Source organism: Canis lupus, chromosome 22 (assembly GCF_048164855.1).
Source record: "Canis lupus baileyi chromosome 22, mCanLup2.hap1, whole genome shotgun sequence".
Classification (NCBI taxonomy): domain Eukaryota; kingdom Metazoa; phylum Chordata; class Mammalia; order Carnivora; family Canidae; genus Canis; species Canis lupus.
The window spans coordinates 21,014,513-21,036,113 of NC_132859.1; the positions used below are offsets into that span (position 1 = coordinate 21,014,513).

A 21,601-nucleotide genomic window follows, 5' to 3' on the forward strand; every position below is an offset into this window, starting at 1 on the left:
GATGATATGTTTTAATTGGTGTTTCGATTTAATTAAAGGTTTATTCTAATTGGGTACCTTTTTTTTTTTTTTTTTTTTTTTTTTTTGGAACTTACATGATTTAAACCAAAGAAACAACAGCCTGTCCAGAAAAACAAATCCATGACCAAACAACTCAGCAGTATCCCTGGGGGAAAACTGTGGTTAAGACAGGCGTAAGTCTATTTTAAGGCTCCAGGGAGACAGACTAAGGAAATCCATGGAATACACAGCTCTGACCTCTTTGGGCCCAACTCAGACTGTTCCTTCTCCCTCTCTGCTGACCCCAACTCCAAACCTGCCCAACCACTCCTTCCCCAGAGAGCCAGGAGCTTCTCCCAGGCATCATTCCCTCTGCCAGACACCCAGGTGGGGTTGCCCCTGAGCCCCACCACCCTTTGCACTGGACCACATGCTCCTGGCAGGCAGGGAAGACCCTGGGCAAACCCTATGCTCTCTTGCTGCCCACAGGATCCCTCCCTCACCCACGATGGTCAGCAGTATCGGAGACACAGAATCGGCTGTGTGCAGGGGCATCAGTGAGACCAAGATGGACATTCTGAGGAATCCCTGTGGAGCAGAGCCCCCACTCTGACCTGGCAGGGAGGCTGCTAAGTATTTCTGAGGGCTCCTCTTCACCCCTCCAAATTGCATACTGTAGTTAGACATTTGGCAGAAGTTGGTCAGGGCCAGGGACACAAGAGCCATCCTTTTAATCCAACAGAGCTAAACATATCTTTCCCACCTCTGCGAGGGGAGGGGGGGTGTTCTCTTCCTGTCTCTCCCTCCCCTCCCCCACTCCATCCATTTCCTAACTCTTCCACCTACCTTCTTTCCAGGACAGCTTCCTTTTCTGGAACCTGGCATGGTCCTCCTTATTCTGCTGTTTGCCTCCTCTAGCTGGCACAGCAAATTCCCTAATTTTGATTGCTGAATCTCAGGTGAATGTTCTATACATAGAGGTGCACTTGCCTCCTTGTCCCTGATGACGTGGATTCCATCTCACCGTGCCAGGAAACGAGCTGGTCAAAGCCACTTTTTCCAGCCCCCTTCACTGATGATCTTAGCCACATTCCATGCATTTGACTGCTTTCTTAAGCACCCTGGCCCTGACCAACTCTAGAAATGACACAGTCATCTTTCTACTTCACCTCCTTCTTTTTCCTGGCCCCGGGGTCACTCCCTGCTCCTCCAGACCCCAGTGTGGTTCCGCATGTAATATGTTGCCCCCAGCCCCACTCCTCGCTACACCCACTCACGATTCCAACACCTGCAAACCCAGCCCTGACCTCCTGCTGGCACTCTAGTCCACCCACTTCCTCTCACAAGCCCTTTCTCCACGCTCTCCCCTCCTCACCACCTCTTGCTCACCCATGCAATCACCAAGCGCTTCTTGGGGAAACACAGAGAAAGTAAAACAAAATAGGCAGCAAACACATGCAGATTAAGCAGTGAGTCCTAAGTGCTACTTTTCATCCTATTAAATCTGAGGTGAGCCGGGGTGCATGGTGGGTGTGATGATTGGTGACAGGCTCTAGTGTCACTCCCAGTGACAGCACCAAGAAACCTTTTTGGAAAGCATTAAGTGGAGCTGTTTCTCATGCCACGGTTAGGTCTGAAGGTCCCTATGGTCGAAACTGTCCTTGAGAGTCCCCAAGGAAGGCACCATGCTAGAGACCACCATGTCATCTTTCCAGTTCTCCAAGCAGCCCAGAAACAGATGGCCCCTTTCTGTGGCTAGGTGCCAGATGAAGCAGTTGGTATACACTTAGGTGCCAGAGAACACAAAAACCACGCATCTTTAACACCAGAATCTTTAATGAGGGTGTGGGGAGAGATTTCCAGAATGGGAGACTTGTGGGAGGGAGGAGGGTTGAGGGATCAGCAGAGACTGTATCCCTTCTCCTGTGTACATGTACATGTGTGTATGTATTTCTACCCTTCCTCCTTTGCTAGAGCTGAATTCTGGTCACTTAAATGTGCATATGATGCCACTCTGTACTTAGAACAGCTCTAAAGGTATTCAAAAATAATCCATTCTTCAGAGTTTACCAGAAGAAAGAAAACACACTATGAAGGAAAGTGAAATACAGATCTACTTATCCTAATTTCATGAAACAGAGGAGTGGTTAAGTATTATAGAGCCACTTGATGGATGATGACAAAGCTATCAAAAATGAAAATGGCAGAGATCATGTAGAACAAGGAAAATATGAGCATTAAATTTGTATGCATCTGGACATACTGGAAGAGGAATCACCAACAAATGAACTTCTGAATTTTATGGCATAAATCATTACTGTAAAAAAGGAGGAAATCTGCAAATAAATGCCTGTTAATTGAATGAGGGATTGCTCTTGCGTAGGGAAATTCAAAGTCCTAATGGTGCAGCTGGCAGGCTCCACAGGGACAGAAGACAGGGTCTTGAGGCTCAGAAGGAAGCCACTATGAGTCCTATTACTGGCTGCTGCAGGCTCCAGCGGGGGGGGGGAAGGGGGGATCTCAGTCAGGGGGTTGCGGGCATCAGTCTTCACATAGCAGCACTGTGGGGTGGGCCCCCTAGAGATCTCAAGGCTGGGACCACGGGACCCTGACCAGGGCGCAGACCTGCCACTCATCTTGATCAGAATGAGCTAGAACAGGCGGGAAGCTCCTAGCACTCCCAAGTTAACTTCCAGCAGGATGATTGGGGTGGAAGGTGCTGCCTAAATGAGTTTCGTTTATGCCTTCTGATAACCACCACTCCAAGGCTGTGTTGGAGAAGAATTTTCTCTATTTGGCAACCATCATTTGATGGTCTCCCAAGGAGGCCTAAGGAGGAGCAGTAACTGGAGAGGGAGGGAGGAGAGAAGATACCACGTCACATGTCCCTGAGTCAGAACCTAAAACAATTAACTGAGAGACACTGATGATGAGAAGCAGGGCACAAAAAATCAAGACAAGTTCAGGATATTTTCCTGCCCCAAGGGGAGGGGAGAAGTAAAAGCTCTCTAAACCAGAGGTGAAACCTCCCTGAATTCCTTCCTCCATGGGTTTCAGCTCATGTGACTATGCAGGTAGGGAGGACTTGGATCCCCATGCTCCAGTGGGCATGGCCCAGTGCTTCCAAGGGGTCTACAGGCTGGTCTTTGGGGACCAGCTGGGGAGAGGTCCTGGCTGGAGATGGGCTGGCCTATCCTAGCTCCAGCACTGTCGCTGAGTCTGTGGTCACTTGCCCTCCCCGTGCTGTGTCAGTTTCCTCAACCATCAGATGAGTGGACTTGACCACCTCTCAAGGGTCCTTTCGTGTTCCTCTGTCCGTCATTCCCTGCTGTTATTTCTAGCAGCCTTTCCAAAGTAGAGAAGCTTTCCTGTGCCCTTTCCTGGAAGTGATTTTTGGGTCAAGTTACATAAGCTCCAGGCTCCTTATGTTGGGGCTGCTCTGTGGGCTGCTGATGGGAACAGATTTTAAATCATCCCTTGCCATGTTGAGTGCAAACACACCATCACTTCCGTGCCTAACAACACCAGGCATCAATGAAACTTCATATTTAGCAGATGTTCAGCAGTAATTACCTGGACATCAGATACATTCTCCCTGTTTAATTACTCAGCTGTGGTAGCCCCAAATGCCCTCCCACGTGCCACTTCGAGTGCTCACATAAACACACTCGAAGCATTGCCCTTGATTCTGACCAATTAGGGAACCAAATGAGCACCTGGGGTGATAGCAGGACAGGCTTCTGGGCCCCAAGCAAGGACTCCATATCATCCCAACCTGTGGTGATATCCTGGAGTTGACAATAATGATGATGATAATATTGATGGGACCATAAGGCTTACAAGAGAAAGTTGTCTGAAGCAGCTCTGGAAGAGTTAGGTGGGGGGATGAAACAGGTTAAGGCCCCCTGGATGGCTTCCAGAAAGCCTGCCAAATTGATATCATCTTTCATGAAATCATCCCAGACCAGGTCAGACCCCCAAGTGTGGTCACTTTTGCTAATAACATTCACCAAGAGTGATGTATAACCAGGATGCCAAGTGTTGCTTTCAAATGAAATGAGTACCCATCCAGGTAACCAGAAAACCTACATCGGCTCACCAGTACACGCTCTCTCCCTATAGACAAGCTGCATGTAGAGTCGTGTTATCCAACAGGTACAGGGTGACTGATGGTAGAATTAAGTACTTGGGGGGCCTGGATGGCTCAGTCATTTCGGTATCTGACTCTCAATTTCAGCTCGTGTCATGATCTCCAGGTTCTGGCTGGCCCCCCGACCCCACACTCCCACCTTCCACCCCCCACATAAGGCTCTGTGCTCAGTGGGGAGTCTGCTGGAGGATTCTCTCTCTCTCCCTCTGCCCCTCTCCCCTGCTTGAGCATGCATATTCATTCTCTCTCTCTCTCTCTCTCTGAAATAAATAAATAAATCTTTTTTTTTTTTTTTTAAGAATTAACTACTTAACAGCATCAGGCTCCAGCAAGTTCTGTCCTCCTCTACCCTAGGGATGTACTAGACATCACTTATGAATAGTACTCAGAATGAACACTGCCGTCCCGCCAGCACAGTGCTGGGATGGACGCCACCAGTCTTTGCTTCTGTTGGCATGATCAATCACCCCACCCTCTGTTATCTGCTGCCAGCAGACCCAACTTTCCTGCCCTCTGCTCAAGGGCACATGTCAAGTTGGCCTCTGTTTAGAGGCCAGCAACCGACATCTTCAGCCATTCAGTGACCGTGACCTGGCCAGCTGGGAAAGGTGACTCACCAACCAGAATGCCTATATCAGGACTATGATGTAAGACCTGGAAGGCTGAGACAGCTAGGAGGAGCCTAGGCCAAGTGGAAGCCAAGTTCAAAAGAAGCAAGAGGTTGGAGGGAGGGAGGACACACTGAGAGAAGAGGGAGAGCACGTGCCTGGGCGGGGGGAGCAGATAGAAGGGGACAGCCTCATGCTGGGCAAGGAGTAGCCTGGGGTCTCCCAGGAGCCTGCCTCAGTGGAGCTCACAGGGTGCTGCCTCCTGGAGCTGGCTCATCCAGCTTCTGCTGCCTTCCTGGCATCAAGCCCTTACTACACCCTGCCCAGTCACTCGGGAGGGTCTCCATTCCCACACTTCCTTCTAGTGATTCATTTTCCACAACAGAAATTCCCACACTTCAGTGAGATCTGCAGAAAGTGAAACCTTGTTTTGTTTGACCTTCCTCCTGGTCTAAATCAGTGCTGTCCAACAGAAATACAATACAAGTCATATACAGAATTTCAAGGTTTTCAATAATCATATTAAGAAAATAAAAGAGCAAAATTAATTTTAATAATTTATCCCAATATGACCAACATATTACCAGTGAAGCATGTAATCAATATAAAAATTATTGAGATATTTTATTCCTTTATTCATATCAAGTCTACGAAACCTAGGGTATGTTTAACTCACAGAACCTCTCAGTTAGGACTGAGCTGGAGTGGGGTGCAGGGAAGCTAGGTTATCCTCCTGGGGTGTGGCCATTTGCTCCCGTCCCCATCCACGCCGAGAGCCAGGCCTGCCCTCCGAGGGGATGCTGAATCTGCCTGGCCCATCAGGCTCACCGATGCCTGCACAGGGTGCTTCCTGCTTCTGATGCAGCCGCACTGCAGGCTTGGTCCCAGCTGCTGATACCACCATACACCCACTCCCCCCAACCTGTCTACGGGTTTCCCAGCCCGTGGCAGCCCCTCACTTTCCCCCATCCCAAAGTGGGGCTGTGGGGTGCAGGCACTCAGTTCCACCCTTGCCTTTCTCTCTTTTTGTCTTCCTCCAGGAACCAAAAGGATTTTATTTGTATCCTGATTGGGCCCTAGATCCTCATAAATTAAGGCCACTGTCTCTAGTCAGGCTCCTTGACTTTGGATCTTAGCTCTGCCCATTAGTGGCTACATGACCTAGACAAAAACTGACTCTGCTCTTCCTCTCTTTCCTTATCTATAAAATGGGCATGATCCCAATACTACCATCTCATAGAGCTGCTCTGAGGACTGAATGGCAAATACCCATAATACGCTCAGAAGAGAGCCTGCTACCGGGTCAGGGCTCAATGACATGAGTTATAACAGTGGAGCAGAAACTTCTCTAGCTCCTAGCTTCCTTTTTCCCTACTGGGCAGTATTTTTCCCTCCTCTTTCCGCCAACATCATTGGTGGAAGGGCTGCAGGGAAATAAATAAGCCTATAGATACAGAACAATATATCAGGAGATATTTCTTTTTTTAAAAGATGTATTTATTTATTTATTTATTTGAGAGAGAGAGAGAGAGAGAGAGCATGAGCAGGAGGGGCAGAGGGAGAGGGAGGGAGAATCCTAAGCAGGCTCCATGCCCAGCACGAAGCCCAACTAGCAGCTCAATCTCACAACCATGAGATCATGACCTGAGCTGAAACCAAAAATCAGACACTTAACCAACTGCAGCACCCAGGCGCCCCTATCAGCAGATATTTCTAAAACAGAATTCCCATTACAATTAGTATACTCAATCAGGTCCTAGCCCAATCTGTAACTAGGAGCCAGCTTGTTGCTTTAAGGTGACTTCTGATATTTCTGCTCAGGTGAACAGTAGGTTATCACTCAGAGGCCACACATTCCCCCCGTTTCTAACACCTCTTAGCTGTCCCAACATTCTATCTATAGATTCAACAGGTAAATTTCTTTCCATCTGACTCTGGGATCCAATGGACACCTCTGAACTTCTTCCAGTGTGTTCAAACACCCCCTAAAGGACCTGAGGCAGCCTGCCAGGGGTCCTCCACCCCAGAGGTACATGTCTCTCACCACAGTCCAGAGCCTCTAGTTTCTGGGGAGCCCCTCTGGGCTCTTCTCTAGATTTTGCTGCAAACCTTGCCTCTGGGTTCCAAAGCTTCCCTGGAAGTCACTGCCTTAAATCTTACATTTTATTTTTTTATAACCCACTCTATTCTAGAAGATATAAGGTAGGTCTTACGAAAATTATGTAAAATATTATATCTAACTAACCACATAAAAATATATATTGCTATTGTGTACATTACCATACACTATATGTAATGTGGTGAAATTGTCTGGATATTGTGTTTGTGTGCGTGCATGTGTGCGCACACCTCTATGTTGTATGCTCATGAATGTATAGGAAAGTCACAGGTAAGCGAAACACAAAATTTAACAAGAGGGGGTAGGGATTATAAATGATTTTGTTTTCTCCTTACACCTTTCTATATTTTCTTAACATTTTGTAGAGCATCTATTTCTGTTTTATAAGAAGAAAAGCAATAAAAAGCTTTTAAAGAGACACAGGTAAGAATGAAAAAGCCAAGCCTAAAATAAAGGCATAATCTGGAGCCCCCAGTGGGGCTAAAGCAACTCATTTTCTATGGCCGAGCCACACATTGGGAGCCGGATTCTCTAACAGTCCATGGACGAGGAAACCCCGATCAGTTACACGGGTCACGGGGTCCACAGGACATAAACCGAATGATTGCACAGAAGAGCCCAGCCGTTCCTGATCCGGAAACCTGAAGCAAATGCCTCCCACGGGGCCTCACAGAGGGCGGCGTGTAACACAATGAGTGCTGCCGACGACACACTCACAGTAAACACCCAGGGTTTCCAGGGGCTGTTCGTCTACAGCCCCTCAGTGTGGGCTGATGGCATCTCCCCAAAGCGGGGTGCCGCAAACGCAAATCCTTGAGGACGGGCACCCAGGAGGCGGAGTTCGCAGTGGATCCCAGATAACCCAGAGGGAGACGTTAGAGGATCAAGGTGAGGACACAGATCACCTTTCAAAGAGCCTCCTCCTTCAACTCAGCTCTTCCTAGGCTCAGCTCAGCTTGGCTTAGTCCCCTGATGTAGGGCCATCAGAGGATCCTACACCTCTGCCCCAAAGAGGCTGCACACGCCCACTCCTCTACACCTTTGTTCACTCCACACACATTCCCTGAGCACCTCCCGGGCACACCTATCATCAACTACTCCCAATAACCCCAGGCCTGTCATACACCCAGGGCGCTGGCCAGTCCCACCTGATGTCATCTTGGAGCTTGCAGCAAGATAAACACCTTTTGTTTTGTTTTGTTAGCACAGAAGCCTCTGGTTAATCTCCAGGGCAGGAGAGGAACATGTGCACCTGCTTGCATGCCAACAGAGCAACTGATAGAAGCTTCTGGAGCGAGGGATTCCGGGGCTGAGTATGGGCTCACGTGAAGGAAAATGTGTTGGATGGACTCTGGTGCTGGTTGAGGAGAACGCACTTCACAGAGATGTGATGTTAGTCCTGCATGGAACCAGGCTGCGTACTTCTCCGCCCTGGCTCTAGTTCTGGGTGGTGGAGCCCAGAACCTTCTCTCCCTCCCCAAAGCTCTTCTCTTCTCTGAGAAGAGGCCAAGAATACTGCTGGGCCATGGTGCTTCTGATGGGGATCCCCCATCTCTATGCCGCAGCTACCAACTTTCCAAGTCCACGCCAACCGCAGACCTCTCCTCCGAGCTCCAGATCTACACAGCCGCGTCAAGTCCCCCAAACACAGCAGTCGTCCACCCCCTCCCATTTCAGCAAGTGGCACCACCATCCAGTGGCTGTAAAGGCCAGAAACCTGGATGCCACCTCTGACTGCCTCCCCGCCCCTTCCCACAGCCTTCACTAAAATCTGTTGATTTTATCCCTGAAACGGATCTGCCTTTCTTTCCGTTTCCAGGTTCGCTGTGAGACGCTGCCCCCGGGCACCACACAAACGGAGGCGCCTTCGGAGGCACCTGCTGCCTCTGCTGGCACCGCCCAAGCTGGCCGGGGCGGGGCGGGGGCGGATGTCCCGGAGGAGCCCAAGCCCGCAGCAGCTCCTCCAGCCGGTCACGTACGGCTCCTGTCCCCTCTGACACCAGCTCCCAGGGCAGGCTCACCTGGCTCTCTCTTCGCTTTTCTCTCATGTCTGCCCCCACTTCTGTTTCCACCTTCCACTCTGCTTCTTTCGCTCCCACTCCTTGGCCTTGACTTCTCTCTCTCCCTCCCTCCCTCTGCCCCCGACTCCACCCTCAGCCTGGTCTTCAGATGTGACAGTCAGAGTTGCCAGTGACCTCATCTGCCCGTCTGACTACGGATGGATACGTGAGGCTCAGGGTGGGAAAGCAGCTCCCCGTTCTCCCCACCGTCGGCCGGCAGCAAGGTGGACAGTGGGGATATCCCGACCCCAGCCAACACTGATTTTCCTTGTCCCTGTTCCTTACTCCGTGTCTGTGACCCTCCGCTGAAGACAGGGCCATCCTTCCTACAACACAAGTCAATAATCAAGATGCTTGGGGAGGTCTGTACATCCGTCTGTCTGTCTCTACATTTTACTGCACACATGGAATCCAGCGCCCAAAAATCTCAGAGAAGAGAAGTTTCATCCTCTCCAAATGTTACTTTTGTGGCTTTTTAGGTCTTCAGTTCTCCTCCTGGTGAGGCTGATGCATTCTGTTGCAATTGGATGCGCCTATAAAAATCCTCTTCAAAATCCCATCATTTCACCACAAAGGATTTAATAAAATACCACGAAAAGAGTACCCATAGGAAATACAGAGGGGGAGGGGTGGGGGAGCAAGTGCCTGACCCTCTGCCCTTCTCTCCTTGTAGCCCCATATGGTCTTGGCACAAGAGGGCCGCAGAAATCAAATAACATCTTCGGAACCCATCCAGATTTAACAGAGCCATCTGTGAGAATGCTGCTCGCCAGGGTGGGAGTGTCAGGGTGTGTTGTGGCTGCAGATTTAGGGTCCAGGCAGACTGCCAGAGGGGTGGGCATCCGAAAGGAGGGGACCACGGAGGAGGACAGCGGTGAGAGGTGGGGGTAGGTGGATGACACCAGATGGCGGTGCGCTGTCCTGTTGTGACCACTTAAAACGGGTAGGAAAACACCCCTGAGGTGGGTTAAGTGCACAGCCGCTTGCACAGGATGAGGGCGGGGCACGTAATCTGAACTTGGACAGACCCTGACAGCCCTGGGGTTTTACCGAAAATCCACCTTTGGCCAGAGTTTCAAAACAGACAGTGAGCAAAGAAGGACACAGTAAGATCCCTGGCTCATCCTAAGGTCCATGGACACACGTCAGGTCTCCAGAGCCTGGCAAAGGATGACTGCTTGGCTCTGAGCACGGACACAGATACAAAATGCTAAACAAGGTTACAGGAGTTTTTTGTTGTTGTTCAAGATTTTGTGCCATTATATGATTTTCAGCCAACATAATTCACTCAATGTGAAACAAGGGGGATTTAATATTCATACCTTCTTTTATAAGACAACATGTGAACAAACCTCAGATCTGAAACAAACTATCCCTTGTCAGGCCGTGAAGAGTGACCACCCTGCCTATGGGGCAGAGCCCTGAGGACGATGAGCATGGTTGTGCCCCCACAATGAACTGGCAACGGCCCAAGGAACAAGAGTGCAGAAGCGAAGATAGCCCCCATTGAGCCCGGCCATACAAATATGCATCGAGTTCAAGGCAGACATCCACCAGGAAGGGGGGGGCGGGGGGCTGCTGTCGGAAGAAGGGGATTCTAGAAGCAAAGTTACAGGAGGAGGATGTGGGGGGATGGAAAAGAGTGGAGGGGTGAATGAGAGATCAGAATGAAAGGGAAGAAAGGGGGTGGTGAGGAGAGGAGAGGAGGTTGTGCCAGGAGGAGCTGGACCGCACAGGACTGACACCCCATGGGGAAAAGGCTGTGGAGGAGACCCCAAGGAGGCCCCAAAAGGAGTCTCTCCAGAGACCCAACTGCCTTTGGAAACCTGTCACTGAGACAGGTGGCAGTGCATTAAGGAGCCAGGTAGGCAACTGCTCAGTAGGCTCCTTACAGCCAGGATCCTTCCCTTGAATCAAGTCTGTCCAGCCCTGGGGGCCTCAGTTTCCCTTTCCCTCTTGGCTGCTCCCAGCCAGATCCCAGAAGGACACAGAACCAGCACCTTTCCTTCCAAACATACTCAGACCTCCAGCCCAGGAGGAAACAGGGCAATGATCCAACAGGGAAGAGAGGAGAAAAGCAGTTCCTGATGGGGTAGAGGTCAAGGCCCATCCTTCTATTGTGATGCAATTTCCCTTCCAGCTGCTTCTGCAGGGCTATCCACAAGGGGAAGGGGACAATCACCCTCCTGGCTCTGGACACACCAGCCGGGGGCATCTGATGTGGCTGACACTGCTCCATGCGGGGACTGTGTGGCCTTCCCTGTGCCCACAGAGCAGCCACAGGTGCTCCCCATGGGAAGCGGAAGTGGGCTGGATTATGACTCACCAGCCCCATTAGACAGCAAGTCAGGGATCCCCATAGCTTATGTGGGCACATAGTGCAGCCTGCCTCTACTGGCTTAGGAACAATCCCCAAAACCCTCTGGGGCCAGCATAAGTGGCTGGCACCAAGACCCCGACATCAGCCCCCAGGCTCTGTGACCCCTTCTCTCCTCCCTGTCTGGGACATATTCCCCTTCTGGCTCCATGCCCCCGTTTCCCGGCCCTGCCTGAGAGGAGTCAGTGAGGGCAGGCCGAGAGGATTCTCAAGAAGACTGAGGGGTTCCCATCCTTATAGGCCCCCAATCTCATTCTCTCAAGCCCCAGACCAGGGATGTCTCCCCAGCGGCCAGCGTGGAGGACATCCTTTTACTCAGAGAAGGTCTCAGCCCGCATGCTGACTGGCCCCCCTGCACCGGGACGATGGGCCAGGCCCTCCTACCTCTCCTCCCCAGGGAGCTCCGTGCTGCTTTGATGTAGAAGGCGATGACATGGCAGTAACTGGTGGGAAGGAGCTTTAATGCTGCTGTTTTAAATGACAGCCATTGTTCCTTGGCAATTTTATGATCAAGGAAAAGAAAGAGGCCTTTTAAGAAGCAATGTAGCACGTTTAAGAAGCCCTAGAGGATTGGGGAAGGTGAAAGAATGAAGTGGAGCCACAGAGAAGGCAGCACCATGCAGGCGTCAATGACCTTGTCCCCTCCCCAGCACCCTAGAGCACCATCCGGGGCAGCTTGCCAACACAGCTGAGGGACCCCTGCTGCTGAGGTGACCCCCAAAGGTGAGCCCAGCAGACCCAGCACAAGGCAGGGGCAATCCTCTTTCCAAGGTGATCCTTCTCCCCCAGCACAGGGCATGTGAAGCAGAGCTTAGGGCGCACACCCAGGGCCATCCCCTGCCCTGCCCAGCAAAGACAGCAGTGTAGGGAAACGCAGTTAACCCAAACAGTAGGCACGGGCACAGGTGCTCGTGGTGTGGGCTGGGCTGCACTCCGGAGACAGCTGTCCAGCTGCTATGAATGAATGGCCGCTAACCCCTGATCTCCTAACTCTACCCTCGGGGGCCCCTCTTCATTCTCATGGTGGCAGCAATAGCTCCCCCAGGTGCACTCACCCCTCTGCAGAGGCAGAGACAGAGCTCCCCTGTCCTACTCCCAGGTCCACCTGCTGGTTCCCCTGCTCGTAGGCCATCAAGGGTTCTTAACCCAGATATCTCACCCCAGGGGCCAGCTGCACTCCAAACCTCCTCTTTCTGACCCTGGCCACTTCACCTTCCAGGGGACTTCTCGCCTCTACGTGCTGATGCTCAACTTCTCCTACAAAAGCTAAAAGATCCTTCTCCATGAAATCTTCTCGGTCTTCTTCTTAGCCATCTTTCTGGTGGGGTTCAGGGGTGGTACTCAAAGCATGGTCATCAGTTTCCTCTTGTTCACGATGCAATTTTTTGGGTTCCACCCGGAAGTTACTCAGCAGAAACTCAAGACAGGGGAGCAGCAATATGTTTGGACAAGCCCCCAGATGATTCTTTTGAAGTCAAAGAACCACTGGTTAGGAGCAGTGGACCTCAGCCACTGGTGTGCACGCTGATGTTGGTGGCCTGGACACCACACTTTAAGAAGCTCCACCTAAATCTCTGGGGTGCATCTGTCCAAGTGGTTCACCTGAAACTCAGGCCTCCTGCCTTAGGCACAGGTGTGGTCTCCACAGGGCAGGGCTATCCCACCTCCGTGGGCACTCCATAGTACCTACCCGGTACTCAATAAATAGCTCTTGCACTGGTCATAATCTACCTCCCCCTCTTCGCTGGGGAGCACCTGTGGCTGCTCTGTGGGCACAGGCAGTCAGAGGCTGGGACTTCTGGGCAGCCCGCTTCCACCATGAAGAGATCACCTCAAGCCACCAGAGGTCTTTTGCTTTCCCAGGAGCATTAGTGGGCTGCATGTCATGGAGGAGCTTCCTGGCAGGAAAAGCCCTCTCTGCCGGGTGGCTGGTGCCTTCAGGCTTGGCTGGAAGAGTGGCAGCCGACTGCAGCAGGGGAGGGAAACGACAGCTGGTGATGGCTCCCTCAAAGTCTCCGGCACCATTATCAAATCAGCACCATAATGGCAAGAAAAAGTTATTTCTATTTTAAATTGTCAATATTAATCTAATGCTCACGATGAATGGAGTGGTGATGATAAATGGGGTGTTTAATAAAGATGAAAGCTCCAGCAGCCTAGGAGAAAACCCCCTTTAACTTCAAGTTATCGTCTTGATTAAAATTTCCATTTTATTATCCTAATCAGCAATCTTTGTTCAATGTGCTACAATTTCTATTTTCTCCACTTAGAGAGATAATTAACAACACTATAAACATATTAAAAGTAAAATGTTTATTAAAATTGCTCTGTTATCCATATTTAACGTATTTTTAGTAATGCCTCATCGAGATAACCCTCGCCTCCAGAAAGACTACCCTAAAGCCCACCTCTGCTGAGAGCTTCAACCTGTTCTGAGGCCCCAGGGAACAATCCTCGTCCTGGTCACATAGTCCCGTATTCAACGGTAATGTCAGTTTAACTCAGTTTAATTTCATGATATTCAATCTGACATCTCTTCATGCAAAGCGTAAGAAACTCATTACTCTCCATTAGGAATGTGTGGCTGGGGTGGAGTGGAGACACAGATGAGAAACTGAGGCCTACAGAAATACAAATATTTCCCCAAATAAATCACCTTGCATCTCTATGGAATGCAAAGGTGTTAATTAAAAGGTATAACAAGAGGGACACCTGGGTGGTTGAGTGGTTGAGCTTCTACCTTCAGCTCAGAGCATGATCCCAGGGTCCTGGAATCGAGCCCCATGTCAGGCTCCCATGGGAGCCTGCTTCTCCCTCTGCCTATGCCTATGCCCCTCTCTGTGTGTCTCTCATGAATAAATAAATAAAATCTTTTAAAAAATGTATAATGAGCAAATAGCCATTAAGTACCACTTATGAGCAGGCTCAGCAGGAGGAAGCCACAGTGACTCACAATCCAGGGCCCGACTCCAGGCAGGGCTTCAGAGCACACAATGTTTGAAGGCCACGGTGGGAAAATTGTTTAAGCCTGATTTTTTTTTTTTTTAACACAACTCTGATCCTTATTCAGACATGGAATCTGACTCCCCATATAGGACATCTGCTTTACACAATATGAAACACTGGAGCCAGGTAGAAGTTGCCACCTTAGCTCATCCAGTGACATTCCCTTCAAAGGCCTTCTGGTTTCCTCCTTCTGCCTTCTTAAATTCCTCATCTAGGGCAGACCAATAGGCTCAATCCACCCACCTTCTCATGTCCTTTCAACAAAACCAATTCAACAACAGATATGTCCTCCCCACAACCACCAGGAGTTTAGAAGCACCACAAGTGGCCACCATTCCCAGACAGGACCTTGGTTTGAAAGCACTTTGGCACAGATCTCACTTAATCCTCTCCAAGGCCTGGTAAAGTAGGTGTCATTTCTACATTTACAGATGAGGAAACTAGGTTCAGCGAGGTTAGGGACCTTGCTCCAAGTTGCATAGCAAATGGGCCGGTGGCAGTGCCATCTTAGCGCTAGCCATCTCCTGGGGAGTCAGTGCTCTAGCACACTTCTCCAGCCACAGGAGGAGTAGCCATCTCTGATGCAGGAGGGGAACCAAGCCTGGCCCTGCTTGCTTTGGATACTCTCAGGGGCTCCCGTGAACAGCCTCTCTGTCTGGGATGTGTTTTTCCATGATGTGTGTGTTTTAACCCAGGTCACCTCTGGGTATCCTGGAGCCTTCCACAGGGAAGGCCACATTCTGTTAATCAGTGTGAACTGGCACATGCCCTCTGACCCCACGGGAAGGCAGGCATACCGGAGTTGACAACACTTAGGGAAATGAAGGAAACAGCAGTCCACATAGGCCCAGGGGTAAGGGCCATTAATCTCCCTTCACTGAAGGAAATGAAATCATTATGTCTGCAGCTACAGCATCCAAAAGAACAAATTTCCTGCCAGGATAATAAATGGATTCTTTTGTGTTCGCCTTGACTCCTGTCACATGACCCTCCTGAACCATTCCTCAGCCAGGTGACTTGGCGGCGTAAATCCCCAGAAGTTTCAGTTTCAACTTCTAAAATGGACGAGCGAGTGGCCCTGGCTGCCCTCAGCCTTTCCTCCCAAACCACCACTGCAAAGGTGAGCAAAGCTTCTGTGTCTTTTCATTCTCCACAAAAGCTTTCCTAAAGAGGCCTGTCCCCCGCCCTCAGTCAGGAGCAGGTTTTGGTGTAACTCCATGGAGAAGAGGGGGGAAGTCATTTTACCACTGAACAGACATCACCCAAGATGTACTTTGGAAACAATAATGAATAGTAAATATGAGCTATAAAGTTCCCAGGGCCAGCAGAGGAGCACCTGGGCAACGCTCCTGGTGATGTGCGTGGAGGGAACAATGCAGAGCTTGGGAGGTCGTGTGGAGGCAGCGTTATGGACAACCTGGGCTGCACTGGGTTGTGCTAACATCCCTTCGAATGGAACCCCAGGGCCCTGCCCTGGTAGGTCGCAAATGTGCAAGCAGTGAACCACTTCTTAATGGGCTTCTATTCACACACAGCACTGAGTACTCGCCTTCTAAAATGAGTCTGTGTTTGCAGAGAAAAACTATTGCTGGCTTAAAAGACTCAGGGAAAACCTGTGTGTTGATCTCTGCCCTCCTGTGCCCTAGGCCCCGGAGAAGAGGCAACAGAAGCAGAGAAGGAAATGCAACTCTGGAGTGCAGGTAGGCAGCCCCACTTCCCCAAGGGTGTGCCCCACTGCAGCAGACCTTCTGCAGAGGTAGATAGAAATGACCACAGGTCTTCTTCTCTCTGACCCAGGCAAGGAAACCTCCCAGTGCTAAATATATGTGTGTGTCTGTGTGTGTGTATGTGTGTTGTGGTGGGGAATATAGCCCCAGGCATCTTACAAAGGTGAGGATGCCTCCTCCATGAAAAGGAAAAAAAAAAAAAAAAAAAGCAAGAGCTCCCTAGGCTCTCCTGGACTCCACTGAAAAACTATGTATGACATGTGAGTGCTTTGGGGTAAAACAATGGATAGAAGTGATAAATTTCTGAGCAAGAAAAATAAAATGGCAGTGTGAGCACACAGATGACCACCACCATGTGACATCTGCTGGGTCACCTCCCCAAAAGAGACCAGACCCTGAGATTCTATGGGATGAAGGAAGTGGGTAGGCAGTCTTGTCTCTACTTAACTCTGGCTCCCTGCCCCTGACCAGACAGCTTCAAAGCCACAGCAAAGCGTCACAGACACCAGATCCCCCACTCAATGTCATTCCTCTGACTTCTATACCTGTGGCTTTTCACTGATGCCTGCCATAGCTCTTGCCTACAGGATTACAAATTGTCTATTTATATAGCTGTCTACTCTACTAGATGTGCTTCTCCAGAGCATGCATCATGTTTCATTTATCTTGGCATCTGTATAAAGATGGATGGATGGATAAACCAGATTACCCAAGGCATATTATCTTCATTAATCCCACATCTTATGGAAAGAAATGAAATTAATAGTTACAAAGCACTACTTCAGGCTGGGTATTGTTGTAGATGACTTCTATATCTTATCTTATTTAATTCACACAAATATCCCAAGAAGTGATTTTTATTTTTGACATTTTTTTTCAGATAAGAAACCAAGGATCAATACGGGGAAGCACTCTACTTGAGCCCCAAAGCTAGATCTGCATGAGTCCACATCCAGTGTTTAAATGGATCATGCCATCTGTCAGCCATCTTTCATATCATAAGTGCAACAAACATTTGTTGGGCACCTGCTGCGCACCAGGCTTGATGCCACACGTGGAGGATTCAAAGACAAATCCAAAGTAGATTTGGATGGAGCTCTTGAGTAAGTAGAGGAGGAAACTCAAGCTCTCCACAGACTCCACAGCCAAGAAAAAGCTGATCACATCAAAAAATACACAACCGGGTAGAGATGCATGGCTAGAGCAGAGGGAAAAGATTACTCTCTTTTTTAAAAAGTAACTACAAAGTTAGGCAAAAGTAACAAAACAACGCTTTCAGCACTCTGGAAATTTATCAGAGACCATCTGAGAAGTGTTTATATTTCAAAGGCTAAACATTGGATAAAAAGCGGTGGGAACCTGTGTCATTCTTGCGTAGGGCTGCTTCCTTCTTCCTACCCACCCCCCACCTCAGCTGACATGGAAATTCTGCCAGGAAAGGAAATGACATGAAAAGAGCGGAGGTGTGGGGTCAAAGAGGACTCACTTGATTTGGAGTGGCTGGTGATGCCCACATCCAGGAGCACTGTCAGTAGAAGTGAAGATCTCAGAAGGTATGGCTGTGGTCACGGTTGGGACAAGCATATTTCTGGCTGATTGAGGCTAGACATATATCCAGTGAAGCCAGAGAAGACCCAAGATATTCACATCCTACTGGCAGCACCAGCACTGTGCTTACTCATAGGAGAAGCAAAATCAAAGCCAGAGTATATTTCAGGATGATATGAATTTTGAATGTGCTTTTTTACCCACACGCAGATCCATGAACAGAGAATGGGAGACTTACTGACACAAAGTATTTGAGCACAAACTCTGTTGACCCTTGCAAGACCCCTCACCTACCCAGATAGGGGGGTTACCCCAAGAGAGTAAGATAAAACATAAAAACACAAATAAAAAAACAAAAACAAAAAACAAAAACTGGGGCAGTCCGGGTGGCTCAGCGGTTTAGCGCCACCTTCAGCCCAGGGTGTGATCCTGGAGACCCGGGATTGAGTTACACGTCGGGTTCCCTGCATGGAGCCTGTTTCTCCTGCTGCCTGTGTCTCTGCCTCTCTCTCCCTGTGTCTCTCATGAGTAAATAAATAAAATCTTTAAAAAAATAAAAAATTAAAAAACAAACTGAACATAGAACACATCAGTGACCACACACTTCAGGAGAGACAAATTTCACAGATTTAGCCCAGGCAAGTTACTAAACAAATAAACAAACAAAAACAGTAACAGTCTTCAAGAGGAACAAAAAAAAGAACCCAGAGTTGCTAAATATATTATCTAAGTGTCCAGCTTGAAATTTAAAAAATATGATACATCTAAAGAAACAGGAAAGTGTGATCAATACTCAAGAAAAAAAAAGTGGTCAATAGGAACTGTCTCTGAGTCCCAAGATATTGGATTCAGCAAAGACTTCAGATCAACTATTACGAATATGTTCAACAACCAAAAGAAACCATATCTACTGAATTAGAAAAATGTGACAACAATGAATCAACAGAGATTTTCACTAAGGAGACAAAAATTATAAAGAAAGAACCAAATGGAACTGGAGTTGAAGAGTATAGGAACTGTAATGAAAAACTTACTAGAGAAACTCAATCAAAAACTCAAGAAGGAAAAAGGAAAAATCGTGAACTTGAGACAGATCAATAGAAAGTACCATATCTGAAGAACACAGAATGAAGATTAAAGTGAAAAGCACCAGAACCTTGGAAGCCTGTTGGATAACATTTAGCACATCAATATATGTGTGATGAGAGATACACAAGGTGAAGAAGAGAACAGGAGACACAAAAATTTCTGAAAAACAATGCTTCAAAACTTTTCTAATCTGATCAAAAACACTGATCTATACACATTCTGGAAGCTCAATGAACCCAAAGTTAAGGAGACTCCCACATAGATACACCATTGTCAAGCTTTTAGAAGACAAAACAGAGCATGTAAATGCAGCAAGATAAAAATGATTTATCACATACAAGGGAAATCAATCTGATTGATACTGATTCCTGAAATGGAGTCCCAAACACAGTGGAATGATATTCAAAGTGCTCAAAGGAAAAAAAAAATCTGCCAATCCAAAATTCTATATCCAGCAAAACTATCCTACAAAAAAAAGAAGGCAAAATAAAGACATTCCCAGATAAATAAAAACAGAGGGTATTCATTGCTAGAAAATATCCCTCACAAAAAAATTGTAAAGGGCGTCACTCAGTATAAAAGAAAATGAACCAGAAGGTAATGTGGAAACACAGAAATGCATGAAAAGAAATGATAATGGAAAGGCTTACTAATGTCTTTCAAAAACACAAGATTATGAAGTAATAATTATAACACTGTACTGAGTTTACAGCACCTACAAATGCAAGAGACACAATAGGAATAGCATAAAGAAGAGGAAGGCATCACTTCAACAAGGCCATTAAGGATGTGGGGGGGTCTTAAGAGGTGGTGACAGTGGCAAAGGGACTTCAGGCAGAGAGAACTCAACAGCCAAAAGTGTAGAGACAAGAAAGTCATGTTTGAGGAAGTGCAAGTTGTCTGATTTGAGGGCCAGGTTGGATTAGGTTGAGATTTGCCTAAAGGTAATTAAGGAGACCTGTGGAAAGCCAGGCTAAGGAAATAGGACTGGTTTTTTCCCCATTCAAAAGGAAACTGGAGGGATTTTTGTTTTGTTTTTTGTTTTTTATTAGAGAAATAAATCTTTCTAATCAGTGCCTCAGGAAAGTGTCTTCTGGCTACCAGCACTGCAATGGCTCAGGTCCCAGATGGAATGGGTGCTGTGATGGCATGGCTCCAGATGGCATGGGCATGCAAGAGTGAGGCACGTTATGAGGGAGTTTTCAGGAGCCCACTGGAATTATATGTCTATGATGTCCTCTTACTTTTATTCTCTCCCCAGCTCTCAAAGTCGCTGCCAACAAGCTCATCAAGACATAAAGCAATGAGGGAGACCCCCAAAGAGTGGACACTCGAATGAATAAGGGAATTTTTTCAAAAAAATTTTTAAGTAGGCTCCATACTCCATGCCCAGCACGGGGCCCACTAGGGGGCTTGAACTCACGACCCAGAGATCAAGACTTGAGCTGAGATCAAGAGTCCAATGCCTAACTGACTGAGCCACCCAGGTGCCCCATGAAAGAATTAAATAAATCCATACACAATGCCAGACTCTCTGATAAACGCTCCAAATTCCCTCACTTAAGCCTGAAAAGGAGATTTTATTAAATGCATTTTGCAAAGGAAAAGACTGAGGACATACTGGCTGGCCTAAGGTTCATATAAGTATAAAGTAAAAGCAGGATTCAGATGCATGTGTGCCTGATTCACTGCTCACACTCTTCCCACAGTTTCAGCCACTATTCAGGTGAGAAGGCCCCCACTCCCAGAATAAGCTCTTGCAATCAAATCAGTGGTGAAGTGAGTAGAGAGCTGTTTAAGCTAGACTCATTCCTGCGTCCTTTTAGGAATCTTTCGTCTCCGTCTGTGTTCCCTAGAAAGCAACACACCCAAGCTCAGCATTGTGCAGTGGTGAACAGCCTCAGTATCTCTGCCTACTCCCACCCCCTACACGCAAACACACACACACACACACACACACACACACACACACATATACACACTGACATATGCCTTTTCAGGAAAGACAGTGCCACCAAAAGGCAGCCCTGGGCCAAGAGCATGAATACCAAGAGGAATAAGCCTGCTGGGGCAGGAAGTCCTGCTCCTCCAAGGCTTCTGGGCTGGATCTGAACATGGGGCAGCCAAAGCATCTAATGGAGTTCTGGGGACATCCTAGCCACTGTTTGTTGTTCACATCAGAGCTCTTCACAGAAATCATGAAAACAACCCAGGAGGAACGGGGGATTCCAGTCACAATTCAGTGCCAGTGAGTTCTGCCTCTACTGGTGGGGCATGGCATACACATCCTCTGCTGATGGGGCATGGAGAGGGGGACTCTGAAAGTGTGGGAGTCCAGGGAGGGATCCCATCTCCTACAAGGGGCCCTGAGATGGAGCAGCACATCACATGCAGTTCAAAACTCACCCTTCCTAATAATACCTGCCAATAACAGCCCAGAATGAGTCAATCTGGAAGTGAGCTGAAGGGCTGTGAGTGGCCAGAGCCACTAACGTGTCCACCACTGTGCTGGAAGCTTCGAGTGGCCAGAGCCACTAATGTGTCCACCACTGTGCTGGAAGCTTCTCTGGGGACTCTTGAAAGGAGGGGACCTCATATCTGCCACCAAAGAAGAGGCCAAGGGGACAGGCAGGGAGTTGGCATTTACAACATGTACCGGTTCTGCGCACTGTAAAATGGCATCCACATTACAACTTTCTCACCAACTTCATAAAATACATTTTATTGGCATTGTTATGGTTCTAACTCAGACAACTTCATAAAATTTTTCCTTCCTACGAAGAGGGTGCTGTTACACATTCACTCATTTGAAAGACAGAAGTTCAATTGCCAAGGCCCATTTCATTAAACATGCACACTAAGACACTATTTTGTAAAGGACTAGGGCATACACAGACTATTTATAGTGCTTTAATTT

General features: G+C 48.4%; 1 protein-coding gene and 2 long non-coding RNA genes across 5 annotated transcripts in view; 2 read left to right on the plus strand and 1 right to left on the minus strand.

The window, feature by feature from the left end:
- EPHB1 (EPH receptor B1) overlaps nucleotides 1-21,601 on the minus strand; it is a 473,975-nt gene that overhangs the window by 364,573 nt on the left and 87,801 nt on the right. The gene's annotated exons all lie outside the window — the stretch shown is intronic.
- LOC140613979 (uncharacterized) lies at nucleotides 11,095-13,591 on the plus strand. Its single transcript, XR_012014891.1, has 3 exons — nucleotides 11,095-11,220; nucleotides 11,829-12,037; nucleotides 12,534-13,591. It is a non-coding gene; the product is annotated as an uncharacterized lncRNA (long non-coding RNA).
- Nucleotides 13,668-20,144, plus strand: LOC140614455 (uncharacterized). Its single transcript, XR_012015306.1, has 5 exons — nucleotides 13,668-13,799; nucleotides 15,228-15,440; nucleotides 15,967-16,020; nucleotides 16,928-17,150; nucleotides 19,946-20,144. It is a non-coding gene; the product is annotated as an uncharacterized lncRNA (long non-coding RNA).